General features: G+C 40.1%; 1 long non-coding RNA gene across 5 annotated transcripts in view; it reads left to right on the top strand.

Annotated features, from left to right (window-relative positions):
* The window catches only part of LOC118573999, a 94,001-nt gene that overhangs the window by 5,182 nt on the left and 64,796 nt on the right, over positions 1 to 24,023 (top strand). Inside the window, exon 5 of one of the 5 annotated variants that reach the window (XR_004943686.1) lies at positions 18,610 to 18,674. The exons of the other annotated variants lie outside the window; for them this stretch is intronic. This is a non-coding gene — a long non-coding RNA (uncharacterized LOC118573999). Of the gene's footprint in view, positions 1 to 18,609; positions 18,675 to 24,023 lie in introns of those variants that run through there. 5 annotated transcript variants of the gene reach the window in all.

Genomic DNA, 24,023 nt, shown 5'->3' with positions numbered 1-24,023 from the left:
AGATACAGCTCACAGATAGAACACTGCTAGCATGCATATGTGCCTGGGTTCAATCCCTAGTACTTTCAAAAAACAGAGTCTTAAGAAAAGCTAACAAATGCCTCCACTTAAAAACAGCGGGGTAAATCAGGGCCCCTTACTCTTGCCTGTAAGTCTGTCTGTTATTTGGATACCAGTTTCTTTTCGTAGATGCTCTCTTAGTGCTCCTTTCCCCCTCCATCCCCTTTGTCTGTGGTGACCATCTTAGTGATTCTAGCGTGGAAAGCTTTTTGCACTCTGCTCTTTTTTTTCTCGAGGGCATTCTTTCCCAGGTTTCATCACATGCGTATTTTCCTCATCTCTCCTGTCTTTGATTAAATGTCCTTTTACAATGAACATGTAACATCAGATGGGAATCCACATCCAAACACATTTCCCTTGAAAGTTGTATTTTGTTCTTTTTGTATACTTTCTTTGCTATGATTTTTTCTTTTCTCTGCTCCCTAGAAGGTCAGTTGTATCAAGTTGGCTTTTGTTATCTTTAGTGTGTGTTTGATTATTTACTAATTTTTCCTGCTGGGACTGGCTGTAGGGCCTCCATTCATGATTGTTGAATGAATAAACATGTATTGAAATATTGTGTCTTTCCTGACTATTTTTTAATTCAGTGAACAATGAGAGATATGAAAGTGCCCTATAACATTATCTTTCTCTTAGTTTTTCTTTTTCTTTTAGTTGTGCCATCATGGACAAAATAAAAAAAAAAACAAAATAAAGCAAAGGATAATATTTGTAATGTATATAACAGGCAAACAGTAAATAACCCTAAGAAAGAAACATGCTGGGCATGATGGTGGATCCCTATAACAGAAACACTCAGGATTGAGTTTGGGGCAGGAGGATCAAAGCCAGCCTTGGCTACCTAGTGAGATCCTGTTTCAAAAACAAAAACAAAAAAATTTTTAAAGGCTGAAAGATATATATCTCTCATTTGGTAGGATACTTGTCTATATTCATGAGGCCTAGCCCCCCATAAATCTGGTGTAGTAGCACATGCTTTTAATCCCAGCATTCTAGAGGTAGAGGCATGAAGAGTAGTTCAAGATTATCCTTGGCAACCCAGCGGTGGTGGCGCACGTCTTTAATCCCAGCACTTGAGGCAGAGGCAGGAGGGTCTCTGTGAGTTCGAGGCCAGCCTGGGCTATAGAGTGAGTTCCAGGACAGGCACCAAAACTACACAGAGAAACCCTGTCTCGAAAAACAAAACAAAACAAAAAAACCCCAAACAAACAAACACAAAGATTATTCTTGGCTACATAGGGAGTTCAAGGGCAGCCTGAGCTAGAGACCCTGTGAAGGAAGGGAAGGCTATCAGGAGATAAGAAAGGAAAGAATAAATAAACACGTTGAAATCATAAATATATGGACACTGTTTGTGAGCAGCTTGGGGATGATGGTGAATGTAGAAAGCAAATGGCGTGGTTTAACTGTACTCACAATGAGAGTAAGAACCTGTCTCTACAAATCTTGTATTTCATGTTAGGGTTAGCACTGAAAAGAAAGTCCACTTAAGACATGAAATCCTTCCTGGGAAAGGTTCATGTCAGAGAAAAAGGCCAGTTGTTTCTTCTGAGCAGTTAGCTGGGTTAGATTTAAATGATGCCATGAGTCTTTTGGGGGATTACATTTCCCTTTTTTCATCTGTGTAACTAGAAAACTTAGGTCCACACCTGTGGCCATCTGGGATCCAATGTATAAAACCTTATGGCATGCATTCTGTTCAGATCACTTATCAGAAATCCATGTTTGGGACTTGAATTCTTCATCTAAATTTTTTTTTTTTCTTTTTCGAGACGGTTTCTGTGTATAGTTTTGGTGCCTGTCCTGGATCTTGTGCTGTAGAACTCACAGAGATCTGCCTGCCTCTGCCTCCCGAGTGCTGGGATTAAAGGTGTGCGCCACCATTGCCCAGTCGACTAAAATGTTTTTAAAGCTGCATCCTTCAAATTGATGCATTTCTTGTTCTGCACAAAGCATTGCATTACCACCACACTCTCTCTGGTTACCCTTCCACAATTTTTCCATTTAAAATTACTCCTGGAATCCATACATGTATATAATGTATTTTGGTCATATCTACCCACACTGATCTCCTCCCAACTTCATGCCCCCCCCCCCCTCTTTTTTTTTTTTTTGGTTAAAGATTTATTTATATGTATACAATGTTCTGCCTGCATGTGTTCTTACAGGCCAGAAGAGGGCACCAGAACTCATTATGGGTGGTTGAGCCACCATGTGGGTGCTGGGAATTGAACTCAGGACCTCTGGAAGAGCAGTCAGTGCTCTTAACCTGAGCCATCTTTCCAGCCCCCCCCCCCCCCCAACTTTTTTTTTTTTAAGTGTAATCCCAGAGTCCAAAATTAGTGCTCATAAAATACACATGGGTGGATGGGTGTGAAACCATCCACAGGATTGTAGTTAACCTACCAGAGTCATTGCCCTGGACAAAACTTACTCTACTTTCCCCAGAAGCTGTCAACTACCAGTCATTCCTCAGCTAGGGATAAGGCCTTGTGTCCCCCTTTCTTCTTACTATTGAGGGCAAGTTATGATGGCTTTCTTAGGTTAGGACATCCCGTGTTCATGCTGTCTTGTGTTTTTAAACACATATGTGAATGCAGTCAAAGAATCCATCAATGGAATATTATGTAGCCTTACAATAGAAGGAAAATTGGCCATTTACTTAAGTGTGGATGAACCTGGAGGACGTTATGCTAAATGAGTACAGAAACAAAAATGACAGCTGTTGTATCTCACTTATCTGTAGAATCTCCCAATTGTGGAACTCACGGGAGTAGTGAATAGATGGATAGTTGCCAGAGGGTGGGGTGGGGCAGGTGATAGACATCAGGACTTGTTAAAGGATACAAAGTTCACTTAGAACAAGAGGAGAAAGTTTGGGTGGCCTATTGTTTAGCGTGGTGACTTAATAAGATATTGTGTATTTCAGATTTGCTAAGTTATTTTTATGGTCTCAGTAATAAATATGTTTGGTGATGTGTTCATTATTTTAATTGACACATTTCACTTTGTATATATATGAAATGCTTCAATTAAAATAATTGAAATATATATAAACACAGAGATGGCTCAGTAGGTAAAGTACTTGTCATGCAAGTATGAAGAACTGCGTTCAAATCTCCAGAACTCAGGTAAAATCTGGCATGGTAGCATATGTCTGTAATACGAGTGTTCCTATGGTTATGAGAGAGGTGGTGACAGGAAAACCCCAGAAGTACCATGATAGCAGCAAAGAAGCCATGTTTTCCTCTGCATTGTTTTCTTCTCCCTTCTCCACCTTTCCTTACTTGCCTTCGAAATGTTCCTGGCCAACTGTAATAGAATGTGGGTATAGATGGTTTTATACAGCAGACCGCATATTGATTTTTCAGTCTGTTTTTTCCTGCATTGTATCCTTGAGCTTTGTTTGAGGACAAGACTGTTTTATCAAGTAGTGGTAGACAGTGATCAGCTTACACATCCCCCTCTTCACCATTAAAAGTCACTGTGAGATGTGACTGCTTGATATATATATATTGGATAGGGTCTCTATGTAGCCTTGGCTGTTCTCGAACTCACTATATAGACCATTCTGATCTCAGCCTCTGCCTGTTGAGTGCTGGGATTAAAGGTGTGCATTACCACGTCGGGCCAGCTGCTTGATTTGTGATTTTGTGTTGGGATGACTGTCATCTTTAGTAGTGTTTTTCTCTGTATGTCACTATGTGTGTGTGTGTGTGTGTGTGCGAGCGCAGATGCATGTGCCCATATGTATCAGTGGTCGAAATTAGGTGTTTTTCTTACTCCCCATGGGGTGTTTACCCACCAACCCCACAGTCCTAATCATCTTCTCTATGCAGACCCAAGGAACCTGAAAACGGGCTCCCACAGTGCCCCCTTTCTTAATTTATAAAAAATAACTCGTTATTAATAGCTTACAGCAATCTCTATAGCTGTTACACCTCCCAGTATGGGAGTAGAGGATGATAAAGATGGCATTTCTTTTTTGGATTAGGTCCAAGGTGACTATAGCAGTCTTAGCTGCATGAAGCCCTTTCTAAACCAAAAACTCTTAATGCAATTGCAAACATAAAGAATACCTTAGCTTCATCATTACCATTAAGAGGTTAACATAAATATTGCTATACATAGTCACAATTCTCTCAGTCTTACAACTCAAACTCTTAACAGAACCATTTGAATTAACATAAATGGTACTATATAAAGTTAGTAATTTTCTTAGTCTTACAACTTTGTTTTAATAGAACCATTTGAATTTTCTTTTTTTGGTTTTTTTGAGACAGGGTTTCTCTGTGTAGCTTTGGAGGTTGTCTTGGAGCTCGCTTTGTAGACCAGGCTGGCCTCGAACTCAGAGATCCACCTGCCTCTGCCTCCCGAGTGCTGGGATTACAGGCCTGAGCTGCCGCCGCCGCCGCCACCACCCCCCACCCCCCCCCACCCCCCCCCACCCCCCCCACCCCCCCCCCCACCCCCCCGGCTTTGAATTTTCTTGCTAACAGAACATAGGAAAAACTTCTGATGTATTCACAAACTTAAATATTTCCTTAACTCCACAAAACAGGATGCAATAATATAATAGGTTAAACATAATTTTTGCAAACATACATTCTACCTTGATTCACTCATAACTCCTCCTTTTCTTTATAATTTTTTAAACAAAAATTTCTAACCTAGTTAGAAAAACCCAAACTTACACAATTTTTACAATCGAGTTGCTTCACCTGAAAGTTCCTTATAAGAAATCAATGCTAAATATCATAGCTGCTAATATCAGGAGTTAAAGCTAATGAAGTGAAAATATTAAATCCTGAAAATGCTTTTTCTCAGAGTAAGCTAATGAAGGATGTGTTTCATGAAAGAACATCTATTCTTGACTCCTTTGAATAGTAACAGTTTTGGTGAAATATTGACTAACAACAATCAAGTCAAAATGTTTCAACAAATTCAAGATGCTATTTCACAAAAGCTGCCATGCTTTGTGGGCTATACTAGAGTTCATCCAATCTTCCTGGTCCTTTAGCTGGGGTAATGCAGTGGCTGAGCATTATCCAAGTGGAAATGGCTCAACAGTCACATGTTCTTCATCAAAATAGCAAAAGCTTAAGAAAGCAATTCAATCTTACCAAAGAAGCAGCTCGTCAAATAGTTAAACGATGTGGGTGGGGTATGTCCAAAATATTTTCCTGTCCCTCACTTAGGGGTAAACCCTCATGACCATTAATGCTTTGAAAACTTTTAACATCCAAAAACAACTTCTTAATAAAACTCTTTATACTTTAAAGGAATCTCTTGGTGTATCCATTGCAATTCTTAACTAACAAAACATGACATTAACCTACTCAAATACAAAATTTTTTAAATTAAATAGAGTAAGGAATATTAACTCTCCCTTTTCTTTATAATTTTTTAAACAAAATCTCAAGTCTAGTTAGAAAACCCAAACTTTTCCACTTAAACAGTTCCATTTGTAACACAAAACCAGTTCCATAACTAATTCCTTTTTTTTTTGTTTTTTGTTTTTCGAGACAGGGTTTTTCTGTGTAGCTTTGCACCTTTTCCTGGAGCTCACTCTGCAGACGAGGCTGGCTTCGAACTCACAGAGATCCGCCTGGCTCTGCCTCCGAGTGCTGGGATTAAAGGCATTCGGCACCACAGCCCGGCACTAATTCCATTTTAACATAAATAGTTCCATAAAAGAGTCCATGAATCACCAGTTAATAAAGCATATATGCATACACAAAAAGCATCTTGACTCTAGGTAAAAACAACAACTTTCTTCACTTAAACAGTTCCATTTTTAACACAAATAATTCCAGAAAACAATTCCCTGGTCCCAGTTATAAGATAACTCAAAATTGTCCCATTGCAATGAAATCACTATTCATTTCATTTCATAAGTCCCAAAATGCAAATAATAAATTCTGGTCCGAGCCTTGCAAATATGAAGAAATCTATAACAAAAACCTTTTTGTAGATTTTTCTCTCTCTCTCTCTCTCTCTCTCTCTCTCTCTCTTTTTAGTTTAAAAAGTAAATTCTGGTATCAGATTTTCACTTCCAAATATGAAGAGACTTTTTACAACCAAAACTTTTTGCAATTAACAATTTTAGTTCAAACAAGCGTCTCTGCAACTTTCATTCTCAAGCCAGAGACCTTAGTTACAGTAATATTTTAACTGCACCGTTTTTGCTGTTAGCTCAGGTTTTTCTGGGTTGCGTTGATTTTCCATGGGTCTCAGCTGCTGATGCCTGGTTGTGCTGGTTCTGGCATCCACCATTCTTAGCTTCTTAGCAGCTTCTGGAGCTTTTGAAAATCACTCAAACTGCCTGCTTTGCAGTCTGCTAGGACACTACGTTCTGTGTCTCAGGATTTTGTTTTGTTTTGTTTGTTGTTTTGTTTTTTTTACCATGTGCATTAAGCATAGATTCACACTCAATATTTATACTTTTTTTTTTTTACAAACTCACATATAACATATCTTACAAAGCATTTAGACTCAACATTCAACATTTACACTTTTTTACAAACTCACATAACATATTAATGTCTACTTATTTATACTCCTTAAGGATAACATATTAATGTCTACTTATTTATACTCCTTAAGGAAAGTATAGAACTACTTTAGCAAATATATTTATTTACTTGGTATATTGATTGTATATTCTTACTTAAACTTACATGTACAACTAGCATCTTTAGTTCTTACAAGCTTATTACTACATATCTTAAAGAGTACCTTAGATACTTCTTGGAAGCTTATATTCTTAAACTATAGATCTATTTTACAAACTTATATAGGGCTACCATTAGCATATATTATAACTTAGCAAACACCTAAAGATTTCATAACACTTAGAAGAGATTTTCTGAAGTTTGATTCCCATCTATAAAGCAGTCATTTCCTTTTGAATGTTTCCTTGTCTCATTAGATTTGCAAAGGAATCACTCATTGCGGTTGTTTGTTCAAGGCAAAAACTTTTTAAATTTCCCATACGTTTCTAAAACAATGTTCAGTATATGGACTGCTTTCTCTTGTTAAGGATTTTAAAATGTCTTGTTGACAAAGCGTTTCTAGTTATAGGCTGCTCCTTTACCCAAATTCATCACTTCAAGATGAGAGTGAAATTGAACTGCTATAAAGCACCTAGCAGCAATGCTTACAAACAGCTGTTAGGGAAACTAAGGTATTTTATGCAAAGATGCCAAAAAACTTCAATCTCCGAGTTCCATATCCTTTCAATTTTTCATTGGAACTGACATTCAACAAACTGATTTTCCTCCTTATTCTTTTAAAAGCCATATTTTAAGTTTACTATGAACATATTTTCAAGCTGACAAAAGTCTTTCAGGACAATTTCGCCATCTTTAGTGGATAAACTACCTTTCCCAGAATGCATTTCTCCTATATCAGTCCTTTGTTGCAAGCTAGCTTATGGACTTCATTTCTCATAGTTCTTTTTGGGTCTCAAAGTCAATTTCTAAGTTCTTTTACTGGGCTTGCTTTCAAATTCTTGCCCGGGAGGTTTGAACCAAGCTTTTTATGTTTCCAATTACGGTACATTGGGAGATTTCTGCTCTCTTTTACTGGGCTTGCTTTCAAAGTTTTTGCCCAGGAGGTTTGAACCAAGCTTGAGTTTTCAATTATGAGACATGGAGAGATTTCTAGTCTCTCCTCAGCTGGCTTTAACAGGTGCTTCTCCATCAGACACAGGCCCTGATCAGAATTGCAGCTGCCTTGTTGGCGGGCATTCCTTTTACCATCTTCCCCTGGGGATTGTGTTTGCCTTAGCCAGTCAATGAAAAACCAAAGCATTTACAATAGAGCTTTTCCATAGCTCCTTCAGAGATTTTTCTCCCACTGATAGATCATCTCATTTTGCTTGTTCCTTTCCCCCCAGATGCAGAGCTTCAGATATCTCAGGCTCTGTTCCTTGGAGATAGGGGCTTTTCCCCTGCCCACAATCTGTCTCAAATCCTAGCAACTTTTTCAGGTCATGCATTCTTTTCTGGGGAGGAATCTGTCCCTTCTCCGTTTCTTCTTCAGAGAGTCTTTCTCCCTGACAGTTCCCAATTTCGTCTCAGTTTATCCTCCTCTGCCCCAGAAACAGTTTCCCAATGCCACGGTGGCAGCTTCTGAAGGTAGGGGCTTTAGTTCATCTCTGTTTTCAGGGTCTGTGTGGTTTGCACACAGACTGAAAATCAAGCTTCTGCTTTTTTAACAAGGGCGGTTTTTGCCATCTCTAAACTCGAGTCAGGCCTTCATCTGGCCCTATTCCCCAGTGGATTGTTTTCCTTTGTCCTGCTGTCAGAGCTTATTGCCTGAGGCGATCAACCCTTAGGGCTACACTCCCTCACCTCATGGGGAAGTCAGTCAAAACAAAGCTGTTTTCATAAAGATACTTTCTCTGATAGTAAAGAACGTTACTCCTTGTTAGTTCTCCATTCTTTCCCCAGACAGCATTCCTGACTCGGCAGACCAACTACAGACACCGTTTGGCTTTCCTGCTTTCCCAGAAAGGTCTTTTCTCTGACAGGAAAGCTTTTCTCAGATTTCTTTTTCGCAGCTGTGGATCTAACAACCCGGACTTGTAGAAAAGCAGGCAACTATGCTGTTCCCACTGGCTTTAGCTTTGGTTGTTTGTTAGCAGTTTTCCCCTGGGTCCTGCACCTTCCTGTCTCAGCTCCAGGAAGTTTACAACTGCAGGAACTCTAGTATCCCCAAAATGCACTCGAACTGGAGATACTGGCTAGTTGTTTCTCAGTTGTTGGTCAGAAGAGGGATACAATGCTTAACAGTTTGCATTGCTTCAGGGGATCTTTGCTTTAGGGGAATTCGCACCTTTCAGAGCTGACCCAGAAACAAAACCCTTGGTGCCTCAAGCTCAGCTGTAACAGAAAATCTTGCCTTTTTGCTTTTCCCACCTAAAGTTTCCTGCCCTATTGGGCTTTCTGTTGCTCTTTACCTGCACTCTCCCAAGCATTTCCCTCAGGGGACTTTGACTCACTGTCTTTTACTAGCTTGAAGAGACAGAGCTTAGAAGAGGTTTTTGGGAACTCATCCCTGCCTCCTGCTTTACAGGGAGGATTTTTCAAGCTTGAAAGAAAGACAGAACTTAGAGAAATTTTGCTGTCTTAAGTTTGTTGTTTTCCCTTAGAGCGAATCACAGGTGATTTCCATACTATCTTCAGGTGATTCTAATTTTTGTCCTTCTGAGAAAGGTAAAGGCTTTAGTTTTTAAGTTTAAGAGAGCTGTTAGTTTGAGAAAGAAAGATTAAGGTTTTTTAGAGAGATTCCCCCCCCCCCCAAATTTTCCAAGAAAAGCTTTTTAGTTTAAGAGAAAGATTTTTTTCCCAAGAAAGACCAACTTTTCGCAAAACTTTGTACTTTAAACTTTTTGGCTTCTTATTGATAGGAAATCACAACATGTCCACATGGTTGGGTTTTCCCGGCAGACCGCCTAGTTATTTCCGGTTCAAAGTAGCCATTTCCAGGTCAGAACATCTTGCATGACTAGGACTCCGTGGCTTTACATGGTTGCATAAAGCGCGCGCGTGGCCATGCAATCTACGCGCATGCGTGGAGTAGCCACATGCTGTCCTGTACGCATGTGTGGCTCACTCTTTAAAAAAAAGCCAGCGCCATGTTGCACAGGTCTCTCTCTTCTCTTCTTCTCTCCCCCTCCCTCCTTCCTCTTCTTCTCTCCTTTCCTCACTCACGTGTGTGCTTCACACAGGCCTGTCACCTCTATCCTCTATCCTCTATTAATAAAAGCTCTTCTGTGGATTTGTTGTGTTCGGGACATGTTCCTCATGGGGTAAGAGCGCCACATAATAACTAACACTTATACCCCCATTTTTGCTTCAAGGAGAAAGCTGCTTGGACTTAGCATTTCAGCTGTCCCCAGGCCAAAAGGTTCCATAGGAAACTTTTTTTTTCTGCCCGATAAGCTCAAAGAAGAGCTTTTTTACTACATGTAAAGTTCAAAGAAAGAACCCCCCCCCCAGTTTGCATTCATAGCCTCCAAGGTTAGAAAATTGAAAAGTTTTTCTGTGTAGTTGCCTTATGTTAAATTTTTTCTGCACGATCTTAGACTTCTAACTTTTTCCTACACTATATTACTATACTATACCTTATGCTTATTTTTCAGATAGAAATTGAGAAAGATAGAAGATAGAAATTTTGACAGATTTTTTTTTGCTGCAGCATCAGACATCCTTCCAGTCCTTTTTTTTTTTTATTTCCTTTTCTCTCGAGGATAAAACCCCCTGCCTCTTATTAATATTCATATTCCATTACAACACCAGACATGCCCCTTTTTTCCACTGGCAGGGTCTGACAGTGCACTTTCACATAAAACTAAATATTACTATTATTTTCCTTTGTCTTTAGTCCCTTTTTTAGTCCCTGTTCAGGTGTCTGAGACAGTCTGCACTTGGCTGTGCTGCGGGGGGAGGTCTTTTGTTCCACCCCTTGGCGTCTTCATAAATACCCTGGGGCAGAGACAGTCAAGGCCAGTTGGAATAGGTTCCCCGCCCTCTCGAGGCTATCCTGTATTTTCTGTTTATCTCCGCAATCTAAATCCTTCTATCTGATATTTCCTGCTGCTCACACTCAAGAAAACTCTGTGGAGCTGTGGGGTTGGTGGGTAAACGCCCCACAGAATGGCACCATGAACAGGGACTAAAGACAAAAAAGAGGGGGGACTAAAGACCCAAACGGCGGTGGGGGGGGGGCACTAAAGACCAATGAACAGGGACAAAAGATAAAGGAAAATAATAGTTTTATTACAGATTTTTTGGTGAAAGTGTGAGTCAGCCCTGCCAGTGGAAAGTGGCATGCCAGTGTTATGGAATATATATATATATATATATGAGGGGCAGGGGTTTTTATCCTCAATAGAAAAGGAAAATGGACTGGAAGGATGTCCGATGCTGCAGTGCAAAATTCTCTGTCAAAATTTTCTATCTTCTATCCCGTTCTCAATTTCTATCTGTGATAAATATCAATTCTAGTGTAGTAATACAGTGTAGGAAAAGTTTAGAAGTGTATGATTGTGTAGAGAAAATAAGGCAACTAGACAGAAAAACTCTTCAATTTTCTAACTTTGGGGGCTATGAACGCAAACTGGGGAAAAAAATCTCTTTGGGCTTTACGGGTAGTAAACAAGCTCTTCTTTGAGGTTATGGGGAAGAAAAAGTTTCCTATGGAAGCTTTTGACCTGGGGACAGCTGAAATGCTAAGTCCAAGCGGCAGGAGAAAGTGATTTCTCCCTGAGGCAAAAATGTGGGTGTAAAAAAGCCAAAAAGTTTAAAGTTCTGAAGTTTTGGGAAAAGTTGGTCTTTCTCTTTCTTGGGTGGGAAAAAAAAAAAACAAACTATAAAGCTTTTCTAGGAAACTTTTTTGGGAAAAATCTCTTAAAAAGCCCTACTCTTTCTCAAAAGCTCTTTAAAAACTTAAAAACTAAAGCCTTTAACTTTCTCTCTCAGAAGGACAAACTAAAGCTTTTCCGAACTCGGAAGGACAAATTAGAATCACCTGGAGATATTAGAATGAGAATCACCTGTGACTAGTTCTAAGGGAAAACAACAAACCTCTTCAGACAGCTAAACCTCTCCAAGTTCTTTCAAGCTTAAAGATGCTCCCTGCAATGCAGGAGGTAGGGATAAGTTTCTAAAAACCTCTACCAAGCTCTGTCTCTTGAAGCTAGTAAAAGACAGTGGGTCAGAGTCCCCTGAGGGAAATGCTGGGAGAGTGTGGGTGAAGAGCTACAGAGCCCAAAGGGCAGGAAATTTTACCTGAGAAAAGCAAACAAGCCAAGCTTTTCAGTTCCAGCTGAGCTGAGGCATCAAGGGTTGTGTTTCTGAGTGAGCTATGAACAGGTGCTCCTAATCGTCCTATCGCAAAGATGCCCTGAAGTGATGCAAACTCTGTTAGCATTGTATCCTCACTTCTGACCACAAACTCAGAGGTGACTGGCCAGCGCTTCTGAGTTGGAGTGCGTTTCGGGGATACCAGGGTTCCTGCCGTTGTAAACTTCCTGGAGCACAGAGCTGAGGCAGGAAGGTGCAGGACCCAGGGGAAGATTGCTAATGAACAACCAAAGCTAAAGCCCGTGGGAACAGCACAGTTGTCCGCTTTCCTACAAGTCCTGGGTTGATAGGTCCACAGCTGCACAAGAAATCTGAGAAAAGCTTTCCTGTCAGAGTAAGGACCTTTCTGGGAAAGCAGGAAAGTTGAACTATGTCTAAAGCAGTTGTGCTGCTGAGTAAGAACACTGGGGAAAGAGCCCAGCCAGGGCAGAGCAGAACTATCCAGAAGTAAAGCTTTCTTCTCTGTTTGAGAAAGCTTTGTTTCTACTGACTCTCAGTGAGATGGGGCAGTGTAGCCCTGAGGGGTGATTGCCTCTGTCCTTGAGCACCCAGACAAACAAACAACCCACTAGGACTGGGCCAGGTGAAGGCCTGATGAGTCAAAACGCCTGTCCTAAATGGGAGTTTAGAAATGGCGAAAACCTCCCTTGCTAGAATTTCAGTCTGTATGCAAACCACACAGACCTGAAAATAGAACCAGACATAAAGCCCCTACCTTCAGTAGCAGGGAAAGCGGCCACTGTAGTGTTGGAAACTGTTTCTGGGGTAGAGGGGATAAACTGAGACCAAACTGGGAACTGTCTGGAGAAACTCTCTGAAGAAACAGAGAAGGGACATAATCCTCCCCAGAAAATGCATGACCTGAAAAAGCTGCTCCAAAGGCAGCTAGCAGAGGTACAGAGCTGCAGACAGATACCTGAAGCTCTGCATCTGGGGGAAGGAACAAGCAAAATGAGAATAAAATCAGTGGGAGAAAATCTCTCTGAAGGAGCTATGGAAAAGCTGTTGTAAATGTTTTTGTTTTTCACTGACTGGCTGAGGCAAACACAAGCCCCGAGGAAAGTTACTATCAGAACTTGCCCACCTCAAAGGGCAAAGGAGCCAGGTTGGGGTGGGGCAGTGTCAAATGAAGGAGAGACACCTGTTGAAGCCAACTCAGAACAGAAATCTTCCCATGTCTCGTAATTGAAAACTTAAAACGCTTGGTTCAAAAAGCAAAAACTTCATAAGCAAGATTGGTAAAAGTACCAGAAGTTGACTCTCAGACCTATAAGCTAGCTTGCAACGAAGGACTGATACAAGAGAAATGCATTCTGGGAAATGTAGTTTTTCAGCTAAAGATGACAATACTGTCCAAAAACTTTATAGCTCAGAATGAAGTTTCTTCTTAAAGGAATGCTAGAAAGCTTAATCTTACCTCTTGAGAACTCAGATCAGAAAAAAAGCTACCTATAAGAGCAAACAAGCCACTTTAAAATCCTTAAAACAAGGGAAAACAGTTTATACACTGAACGTTGTCTTAGCTATGAAGAAACTTATGTGAAACTAAAACTTCTTTACCTCTTGAACAAACAGCCTGCAATGAGTGATTCCTTTGGGAGACGAAGGAAACAGACATTCAAAAAAGAAATGACTGCTTTATAGATGAAAAAAATACTTCAGAAAATCTAGCTGTCTTACAAAAGAGTTGCTTCACCTGAAAGTTCCTTATAAGAAATCAATGCTAAATATCATAGCTGCTAATATCAGGAGTTAAAGCTAATGAAGTGAAAATATTAAATCCTGAAAATGCTTTTTCTCAGAGTAAGCTAATGAAGGATGTGTTTCATGAAAGAACATCTATTCTTGACTCCTTTGAATAGTAACAGTTTTGGTGAAAATATTGGAACTAACAACAATCAAGTCAAAATGTTTCAACAAATTCAAGATGCTATTTCACAAAAGCTGCCATGCTTTGTGGGCTATACTAGAGTTCATCCAATCTTCCTGGTCCTTTAGCTGAGGGTAATGCAGTGGCTGAGCATTATCCCAAGTGGAAATGGCTCAACAGTCACATGTTCTTCATCAAAATAGCAAAAGCTTAAGAAAGCAATTCAATCTTACCAAAGAAGCAGCTCGTCAAATAGTTAAACGATGTGGGTGGGGTATGTCCAAAATATTTTCCTGTCCCTCACTTAGGGGTAAACCCTTGAGGTCTTCTTCTTAACCATCTCTGGCAAATGGATGTTACTCATATTGCAGAATTTGGTAAATTAAAATATGTACATGTGACCATTGACACTTCTTCAGGATTTTTAATGCACAATCTGGGGAAGCTACAAAACATGTAATAATGTACTGCTTGAAGTGTTTTGTGTATATGGGTATACCAAAAATTATTAAAACTGATAATGGTTCTGGATATAGTAGTAAGGCATTTCAACAATTTTGTACCTAATGGGAAATTGTATATAAAACTTATACATCCTTATAATCCTCAGGGACAAGGTATTGTGGAAAGGGCTCATAGCAGAGTCTTAAAATACAACTTCAAAAAATAAAAATAGAAAAAGAAGAAGTTTACCCTCAATCACCACATAATGCATTAAATCATGCTCTTTTTGTTCTGAACTTTTTGAATATGGACATCCTCGAGCAGTCTGCTGCAGATAGATTTTGGCACAGTGGCACCCAAGCGACTTTTGCTCAAGTGAAATGGAAAGATCCTTGCTCAGGATTATGGAAGGATCCTGTGTTAATATGGGGTCGAGGACATGTTTGTGGTTTTTTTTTTTTTTTTTTTTTCACGAGAGGAGAATGAAGCTCAGTTACTGGAGCATTTGGTAAGGAGCATGGAACTAAGGAAGGTCAGCTCCAATGACGTTCCTTTAAAGGAACCAGAATGATAGTGGCTCGATTAGTGTTTCTGAGGTTTTGTCACTGGAAATAGAGTTCGGAGCTGTGCCGCTTTGGAAAATTGGATATAAAACTTATACATCCTTATAATCTCAGGGACAAGGTATTGTGGAAAGGGCTCATAGCAGAGTCTTAAATACAACTTTCAAAAAATAAAAATAGAAAAAGAAGAAGTTTACCCTCAATCACCACATAATGCATTAAATCATGCTCTTTTTGGTTCTGAACTTTTTGAATATGGACATCCTCGAGCAGTCTGCTGCAGATAGATTTTGGCACAGTGGCACCCAAGCGACTTTTGCTCAAGTGAAATGGAAAGATCCTTGCTCAGGATTATGGAAGGATCCTGTGTTAATATGGGGTCGAGGACATGTTTGTGGTTTTTTTTTTTTTTTTTTTTTTCACGAGAGGAGAATGAAGCTCAGTTATTGGGGCATTTGGGAAGGAGCATGGAACTAAGGAAGGTCAGCTCCAATGACGTTCCTTTAAGGAACCAGAATGATAGTGGCTCGATTAGTGTTTCTGAGGTTTGGCTTACTAGCTCCTTTAGAAAAATTTTATATCACCTAATAGCTGTGCAGTATTTTGCGAAGAGCTTTACAGCAGCTAAATACGGTAATTTCACCCTCGGTGATGTGAAGTTTTTCGGTCGAACAAACCAAAAGTACTGCTACAATAGAAACGTTTGTCTAAATTGAAGCACTTAGAGGAGCTATTATGAATTTGGGTGAAGGGACAGCATCTAGTTAAAAACCGTTTACCGTTGACAGTGCATCTCTGCCGGTTCTGGAACGGCTGAGAGAACTTGGCAACTTTGGGGTGTGGCTTCGTCCCAAGAATGTTAGTCCCCTAGCAACAACTATCACAATTCTATAACAACAACACTCACTAAATCCCAGTGTTGAATAGCAAAGCTGACTATAAACTTTAAACTTTAGAAATGATGTATGTACTTCCTGTCTAGTTAAGGGAATCTTTCTAATAGAGATAGTGATGATAATTAAGAGTGAGAAGTAGAAAAAGATGAAAATATGTGAGTTTGTAGAAATTATTCTATCTGGTTAGATCTGTGTTAAGAAACCTTTAGGTGTTTGCTAAGTTAAATATATGCTAATGGTAGCCCTGTGTAAGTTTGTAAAATAGAGCTATAGAGTTCCTTTAAGAATATAAGCTTGCAGGTTGGGGATTTAGGTTGGGGATTTAGCTCAGTGATAGAGCACTTGCCTAGCAAGCGCAAGGCCCTGGGTTCGATCCTCAGCTCAAAACAAAAACAAACAAACAAACAAAAAACAAGAATATAAGCTTGCAAGAAGTATCTAAGGTAGTCTTAACACATGTAGTAATAAGCTTGTAAGAAGTAAAGATGCTAGTTGTAAATGTAAGTTTAAGTAAGAAATAAGATGGAATGAATAAGAAGTATATAAGTAATAAGAAATATATTTGCTAAAGTAGTTCTTTTTCCTTAAAGACTATAAATAAGTAGATGTTAATATGTTATATGTGAGTTTGTAAAAATGTGTAAATGTTGAGTGTGAGTTCATGCTTAAGCACATGTTATATGTGAGTTTGTAAAAAAGTGTAAATATTGAGTGTGAATCTATGCTTAATGTACATGGTGAAAGAACCTGAGACACAGAAGGTAGTGTCCTAGTAGACTGCAAAGCAGGCAGTCTGAGCGGTTTTCAAAAGCTCCAGAGGCAGCTAAGAAGCTAAGAATGGCGGACGCCAGAACCAGCACAAGGCATCTGCAGCTGAGATCCGTGGAAAATCAACACAACACAGAAAAACCTGAGCCAACATCAAAAACGGTGCAGTTTAGAATACTACTGTAACTAAAAAGATCTCTGAGAACAAAAGTTGCCGAGATGCTTGTTTGAACTAAAATGGTTAACTGCTAAAGGTTTTGGTTGTAAAGTGTCTCTTCGTATTTGGAAGTTGAAGTCTGATATCAGAATTAATTTACTTTTTGAACTTAACAAAATGAGAGAAAACTACAGAAAGGTTTTGTTATGGATTTCTTCGTATTTGGAAGTACCAGAATTTATTATTTGCATTTTGGGACTTAAGAAATGAAAAGAACAATGGATTTCATTGCAATGGGACAATTGAGTTTACTTATAGTAATGATCTAGGAACTGTTTTCTGGAATTGTGTTAAAAATGGAACTGTTTAAGTGAAGAAATTATTGTTTCTACCTAGACTAAAAATGCAGTTTTGTGTATGTATATATGCTTTATTAACTGGTGATTCATGAATTGTGTTAAAAATGGAATGTTTTATGGAACTGTTTATGTAAAAATGGAATTACTTATGGAACCTGTTTTGTGTTACAAATGAAACTGTTTAAATAGAAAAGTTTGGGTTTTCTAACTAGGCTTGAGATTTTGGTTAAAAAATTATGAAGGAAAGGAAGAGTTAATATTCCTTAGTGTATTTAATTTAAAAAATATTTTATTTTGAGTGAATTAATGTTATATTTTGTTAGTAAGAAATGCACATGGGTATACTAAGATTACTTTAAAGTGTAAAGAGTTTTATTAAACTGCTTTTGGATGTTTTGCTAAAAGCTTTCAAAGTGTTAATGGTTAGATTGAGAATATTGCTTTTCAATATGGGTTTGTAGGAATTGTATAATTTTGGGTTTCTTCTAACTAGGTTTGAGATTTTGTTTAAAAAAATTAAGAAAAGGAGGCATTATGAGTGAATTAAGGTTGAATGTGTGTTTGCAGAAATTATGTTTATCCTATTGGTACTAATGCATCGTGGTTTTGTGGAGTTAAGGAAATATTTAAGTTTGATGTGAATACATCAGAAGTTTTTCCTAAGTTCTGTTAGCAAGAAATTCAAATGATTTAACAGTTAAAGTTGTAAGACTGAGGAAAATTGTTAACTATATATATATAGCACCATATATGTTAATTCAAATGGTTCTGTAAAGAGTTTGCTTTGAGTTGTAAGACTAGGAGAATTGTGACTATGTATAGCAATATTTATGTTAACCTGTTAATGGTAATGATGAAGCTAAGGGATTCTTTAAGATTGAAATCGCATTAAGTTTTTGGTTTAGAAAGGGCTTGATGCAGCTAAAGACTGCTGTAGTCACCTTGGACCTAATTCAAAAGAGAAATGCCATCTATATCATCCTCTACTCCCATACTGGGAGGTGTGTAGTGGGTAGCCATCCCAGCATTGGCCTGGAAGTTCCAACCCCCACTGAGGCTTTGGTAATGGTCACGCCCACAAGGCGGGGCAGAGGAGGAAGCGGAAGACGAAGGATCGGGAAGTACTCACTCTCTTGGTTTCCGGGACTCTGGACGCTGGAGGTGGACTGAGCAGAGTTCTCCAGAGAACAACGCCGATTGTGCTATACCCTTGCCAGACCCTGTAACCTACCCCCTCATTTGTAAGTACCCCACAAAATAAACCTCCCTTTTAACTACGTGGAGTGGCCTTAATAATTTCACCAATAGAGGTGTAACAGCTATGGAGATTGTTGTGAACTCTTAATAATGAGTTATTATATATTAAGAAAGGGGGACCTATGGGAGCCCGTTTTCAGGTTCCTTGTGGCTTTACCCAGCATGTCCTCACAGTGAATGATTAGGTCCACTGGCCTGAGTGCAGGTGTCTGAGATGGACTGCCCTTGGCTGTGCTGGGGGAGGAGGTCTTTTGCTCTACTCCTTGGCATCTCTATAAATACCCTGGGGCAGAGACAGTCAGGGCCCAGATATCTGTTGATTCAGGTTTGAAATCATTCCTCTCTCCTTTTGGCTCCCTTAGACAACTTGGAACAGGACCCAGACCTTCAGGGAGAGCTTCACCTGGCTTGTCATCCCTGATCTCTTCCTTCTGTTCTTCCTTGTGTGTCATAGGTCAGTTTTCTCATCATCTTTGTCATGGTTCTGATACCTCTTCAGAGAGAGAGAGAGAGAGAGAGAGAGAGAGAGAGAGAGAGAGAGAGAGAGAGAGAGAGTGTGTGTGTGTGTGTGTGTCTACAATGTGATGCTCCTGCTTTGCTAAGACAGATTAGAAGCTGAATTATGAATTCCCACCCATGCAGTCTCATCATCAGGTGACTCCCGGCAACTCGCCTAGCTGAGAATGCTTTTTGAACATATGCATTTAATTGGAGAAAAAAAAATCTTTACATCTCTGGAGGAAGGTCACACTTTTCTTAGCCTATTCATTTCTCTGCTCAAACCACTGTCACCCTGAACAGCACAATTAACAGTACTGTTAAACTTTCATGAGTTATAGGATGTTTGGCCTAGAAACAATTTAAGGAAACAGGCTTAGGGAGGTAAAATCATCTTCCCAGGGTCACACAAAGGTTCTGGTAAGTTATAGTTTGGTGTTTGATTCTAGGAACTTTTTCATGGTTTCTTCAATAATCCATTGGTTATTCATGCTCCAGTCTTTGCACTCACTCTGTGAGCAAATAATCTTTACACAGAAATAGCCCAGCTCCACCTCTGCTTTTGCTGATTTGAGCAAGCAGTTAACTTCCTCAAGCTTCAGTTTCTCCACCTTGAAGGGCTAGCAGTCTGTACACTATTCTGATGAAAACTCTTGGCCAATATCTGACTACTCTGACAACACTTGTGATTGTGTGTTATCTTCTCCACTAGCCACCAAATGCATCCCTCTTTTCACGTCTACATTCTTTTACCCATTTTACACATACACTTTGAGTTTCCAAGTTTTTCTTTTCCATGGATATAGGGGGAAAATACTGTAGGTGTGAAGGAGTAGAAGAAAAGCATTTTGAACTTTCTCAGAAACCAGTACTCAAAATCTGAGGGAGCTGACAAATTTTCTGATTGTTATAATTCTGTTCTTGTACCAAGAGTAAAAACAAAGGGATTAAATGTGTGGTATATTGGAAAGAGTATCACTTTGTAGTTTGGCAGAACTATGTTTGAACCTCAGTTCTGCCACTTTTTTAAAGAACAGGATATATTTAGTTTATGTGTTTGAGTGTTTACCTGAATGTATGTATGTTCACATGTCCATGGAAGCCAGAAAAGAGTGCTGGATACTCCGGAACTGGAGATATATGTAGTCAGAAGTTTTCTGTGTCCTGCCCATCCCACAGCTGCTCAGACAAGTATTATTTGTATTACTTAAAAACTGTGGCGCTGGGCGGTGGTGGCACATACCTTTAATCCCAGCACTCAGGAGGCAGAGGCAGGATCTCTGTGAATTCGAGGCCAACCTGGTATCCAAAGCGAGTTCCAGGAAAGGCACAAAGCTACACAGAGAAACCCTGTCTTGAAAAACCAAAAACAAACAAACAAACAAACAAACAAAAAACCCAAAATAACCTGTGTGGCCTAATGGCTCGGGCTTCTCATTAGTTAGCTCCCATAACTTAACCCATTTCTATTAATCTGTAAGTTGCCACGTTGCCATGGCTTACCAGTACTTTCACATCTTGCTTCTCCTGGTGGCGGCTGGTGTCTCCTCTCTGCCTGTGCCTATCCTTTGCTGTCTCTGTCCTGGATTTCCCGCTTGCCATAGGCCAAAGCAATCCATTTATTAACCAATGGGAACAACACATATTCACAGCATACAGAAAGACTCTCCAGCAGGAACAGATGGGTGCCATGTGGGTGCTGGGAAGTGAACCTGTGTCTTCTGCAAGAGTAGCTATCTTTCTAACCCTTAGCTCTGACTCTTATGATATATCTGTAGATAAACAGGTAGTTTCAGCTTTCTGAGCCATGGCCTTTTCACTTGTCAAATATGTCTCACGATACCATACAGGATCATTGGGAAAAGTACATGAATACCAGAGACAAAGAGACAGAGACAGCCTGCATGTATATGAGCATGTGCTTTATTTTGGAGTTAATGAAAACGCTTCACACATTCTGGCAATGGGTTCCTTGTCACTTATACTTTGTAGAGTTGCTGCAAGCTTTCTCCTTTTCTGGATATTCTTAGGTATTTTACCCAGAAGCTGGGGGAGGAAGCATCAAGACCTGTTTGCCAATGGCCATTACAAACTGAAAAGCCAAAAATAAAAACTTAAAAGACATGAGACTATTATTTCACCGATTTTAATGACAAAACATTTGAAAGAATACTATTCTTGGGGCTCTGGGAGGGAAATTTAGGCATTCTTGGTAACAGTGGAATTTGATATGTTTATTTAAAGAAGGCAGTATAAGCAGTTTGTGAAATTGTTACTGCATATAGGCTATAACCCAGCAGTTTCATTTCTGAAAATGTATCCCATAAGTATGGCAGTGTTGGTATACATGTTTTTTCAAATATATACACAGTCATTCACTACAGCATTGTTTTTAATAACAAAATTTAAATGTCTATCAGAGCACCCTTAAATAAATTATTATGGAACTACAATGACTCTCCAAAGAATGAGGAAATGTTTTATATACTGCAGTGTGTAGACCAACAAGATACACTGTTAAGTGAACAGGAAATGTTTGCTAAATTTTTTGTTGAATATTGCATATTGTATATTTGGGGGGCTATATCTTTAATTGAACACAAGCACTTGTACTTGAAGTTTACAGAAGAAAGGAATAACTGGTTAACTTTGTGTGTGACTGGGTAAGTACAAACAAAGGAAATGGAAGATCAAATTAAAAGGCATACTTTTCATTGTATCCCTTTACTTATTTTCTATTTTTTTAATTTTCAATTTTTTTTTTCATTTATTTTACATATCAACCACAATTTTCTCTCCCTCCTCTCCTCTTGTTCCCTCCCCCAACCTTTCTACCCCTTACTATCCACTACTCAGAAAGGGTTAGACCTCCTATGGGAGTCAGCAAAGCATGGGATACCAAGTTGAGGCAGGACCAAGTTCCTCTCCCCTGCATCAAGGCTGACCGAGGCATCCCGGTGTAGGGACAGATCTTGGTCCCACTACCAGGGGTCCAACAAACAGACCAAGCTACACAACTGTCACCCATGTGCAGAGGGCAGAGGGCCTAAGTCAGTCGCATGCAGGTTCCCTAGCTTTCAATCTAGAGTCCATGAGCTCCCATGAGCTCAGTTCAGTTGTCTCTATGGGTTTCCCTGTCATGATATTGACCCCACTTGCTCATAATAATCCCTCTTCCCTCCCTTCAACTAGACTCTTGGAGCTTGGCATGGTGCTTGGCTGTGGATCTCTGCATCTGCTTCCATCAGTTACTGGATGAAGGTTATATGATGACAATTAGGATCCCCTTGGGGACCCGCCCAGTGTCCTCCTGATGCCATCCTACATTTCCTTTAAGGAAAAACTCCTTTCCCTTTGCTTGCGCGCTCGCGCTCGCTCTCTCTCTCTCTCTCTCTCTCTCTCTCTCTCTCCCTCCCTCCCTCCCTCCCCTTCTCCCGCTCTTCCCCCCCCCCCTCCTGTTAGCATCCTGCCCTCACTCCTAGGGGTCTTGCCTCTTACATCATCAGCAGGTGCTGGCGACTACATACGTGCCGCCTGGTCAAGCAGTCTGTGCCTTTAAAAAGCTGGATGTGGACTCTACCCTCTGTTCCCTCTCTGTTCTCTCTCTCCAGGCCTGGCTCTCCTCCCTCCTATCCCCTCCTTCCTCCTAATAAAGCTCTCTGTAACTCTGGTAGTCATGTCCATGGCTTGTGACTTGTACGCTGGTAACCATTGCTGCACCAGCACCATTCATCCTATCATTTGTGAGGGCAGGATCCTAAACCCTCCCCCCCTTTTCTGTGGGATGTTCTGATTGGTTGATAAATAAAATGCTGATTGGCCAGTAGCCAGGCAGAAAGTATAGGCAGGATAAGCAGATAAGGAGAATTCTGGGGAGAGGAAGGCTGAGTCAGGATTCATCAGCCTGTCGTCCAGCGACCAGCATGTAATGGCACACAGGTAAAGCCACAGAATACATGGTGACAAATAGATTAACAGAAATGTGTAGGAGCTATGAGCTAATGGTCGAGCAGTTTTAGCAAATATAAGCCTCTGAGTGGCTGCAGACCAGGCAGGACACAGAAAAACTTCAGCTGCATCTCTTTCTTTCTATCTATCCCTTTCCTTTCTTCTTCCCTCCATTCCCTCTACCTTCCCCCCAAAATAAACTTGGCACATGGATGTTGCATTTGCCCTGTGAGTAACTTTCCATTCTCTGCCATGCCCACATGGTGTGTCTCACCCGCCATGGGGCACCTTGGTCCAAAACCCACCAAAGTCTCCCGGGCACTGTATCATTACAGTCACCAATCTGATTATAGGAGAAGGCACCCTCTCCACTATTGCTAGGAGTCTTAGCTGGAGTCATCCTTATGGAGTTTCCCCGGTACCAGGTTTCTCCCCAAACTCAAAACGGTTCCCTCTATCATGATAACCCTTTCATTGATCTCCCTCTCCTTCCCTCCTGCAATACCTTCCCAATCCCTCATCCTCTCCCTTCTAACTTCCCCCCATCCCCAGTTTGCCTAGGAAAGTTCATCTATTTCCCCTTCCCAGGGCAAACCTTGCATCCCTCTTAGGGTCCCCCTTGTTACCTAGCTTTTTTGGGGCTGTGGATTGTAGCCTGGTTTTCCTTTGCTTTACATCTAGCATCCACTTATGAGTGAGTACGTACCTGGTTTGTCTTTCTGGGTCTGGGTTACCTCACACAGGATGTTTTCTAGTTCCATCATTAATTTTTTAAAGTTGAGTAATACTCCATTGTGTAAATGTTCCACATTTTCTTTATCCATTCTTTAATTGAGGGGCCTCTAGGTTGCCTCTGGGTTCTGGCTATTATGAATAATGCTGCCATGGACATAGTTGAGCAAGTATCTTTGTGGTATAATTGAGCATCCTTTGGGTGTATGCCCAAGAGTGGTATAGCTGGGTCTTGAGTTAGATTGATTCTCAGTTTTCTGAGAAACTGCCATACTGATTGCCAAAGTGGCTGTGCAAGTTTGCACTTGTACCAGCAGTGGTGGAGTGTTCCCCTTACTCTACATCCTCTTCAACATGAGCTACCATCAGTGTTCTTGATCTTAGCTATTCTGATAGGTATAAGTAAGTATCCCAGAGTCGTGTTTTTATTTGCATTTCCCTGATGACTAAGGATGTTGAATATTTCCTTGAATGTCTTTTGGCCTTTTGAGATTCTTCTGTTGAGAATTCTCGGTTTAAATCTGTAGCCCATTTTTTAATTGGATTATTTGGAATTTTGATTCTAACTTCTTGAGTTGTTTATATATTTTGGATATCA

The sequence above is a fragment of the Onychomys torridus genome, chromosome X (genome assembly GCF_903995425.1).
Source record: "Onychomys torridus chromosome X, mOncTor1.1, whole genome shotgun sequence".
NCBI classification, from domain to species: Eukaryota; Metazoa; Chordata; class Mammalia; order Rodentia; family Cricetidae; genus Onychomys; species Onychomys torridus.
This window is presented reverse-complemented; position numbering and strand designations above follow the sequence as displayed.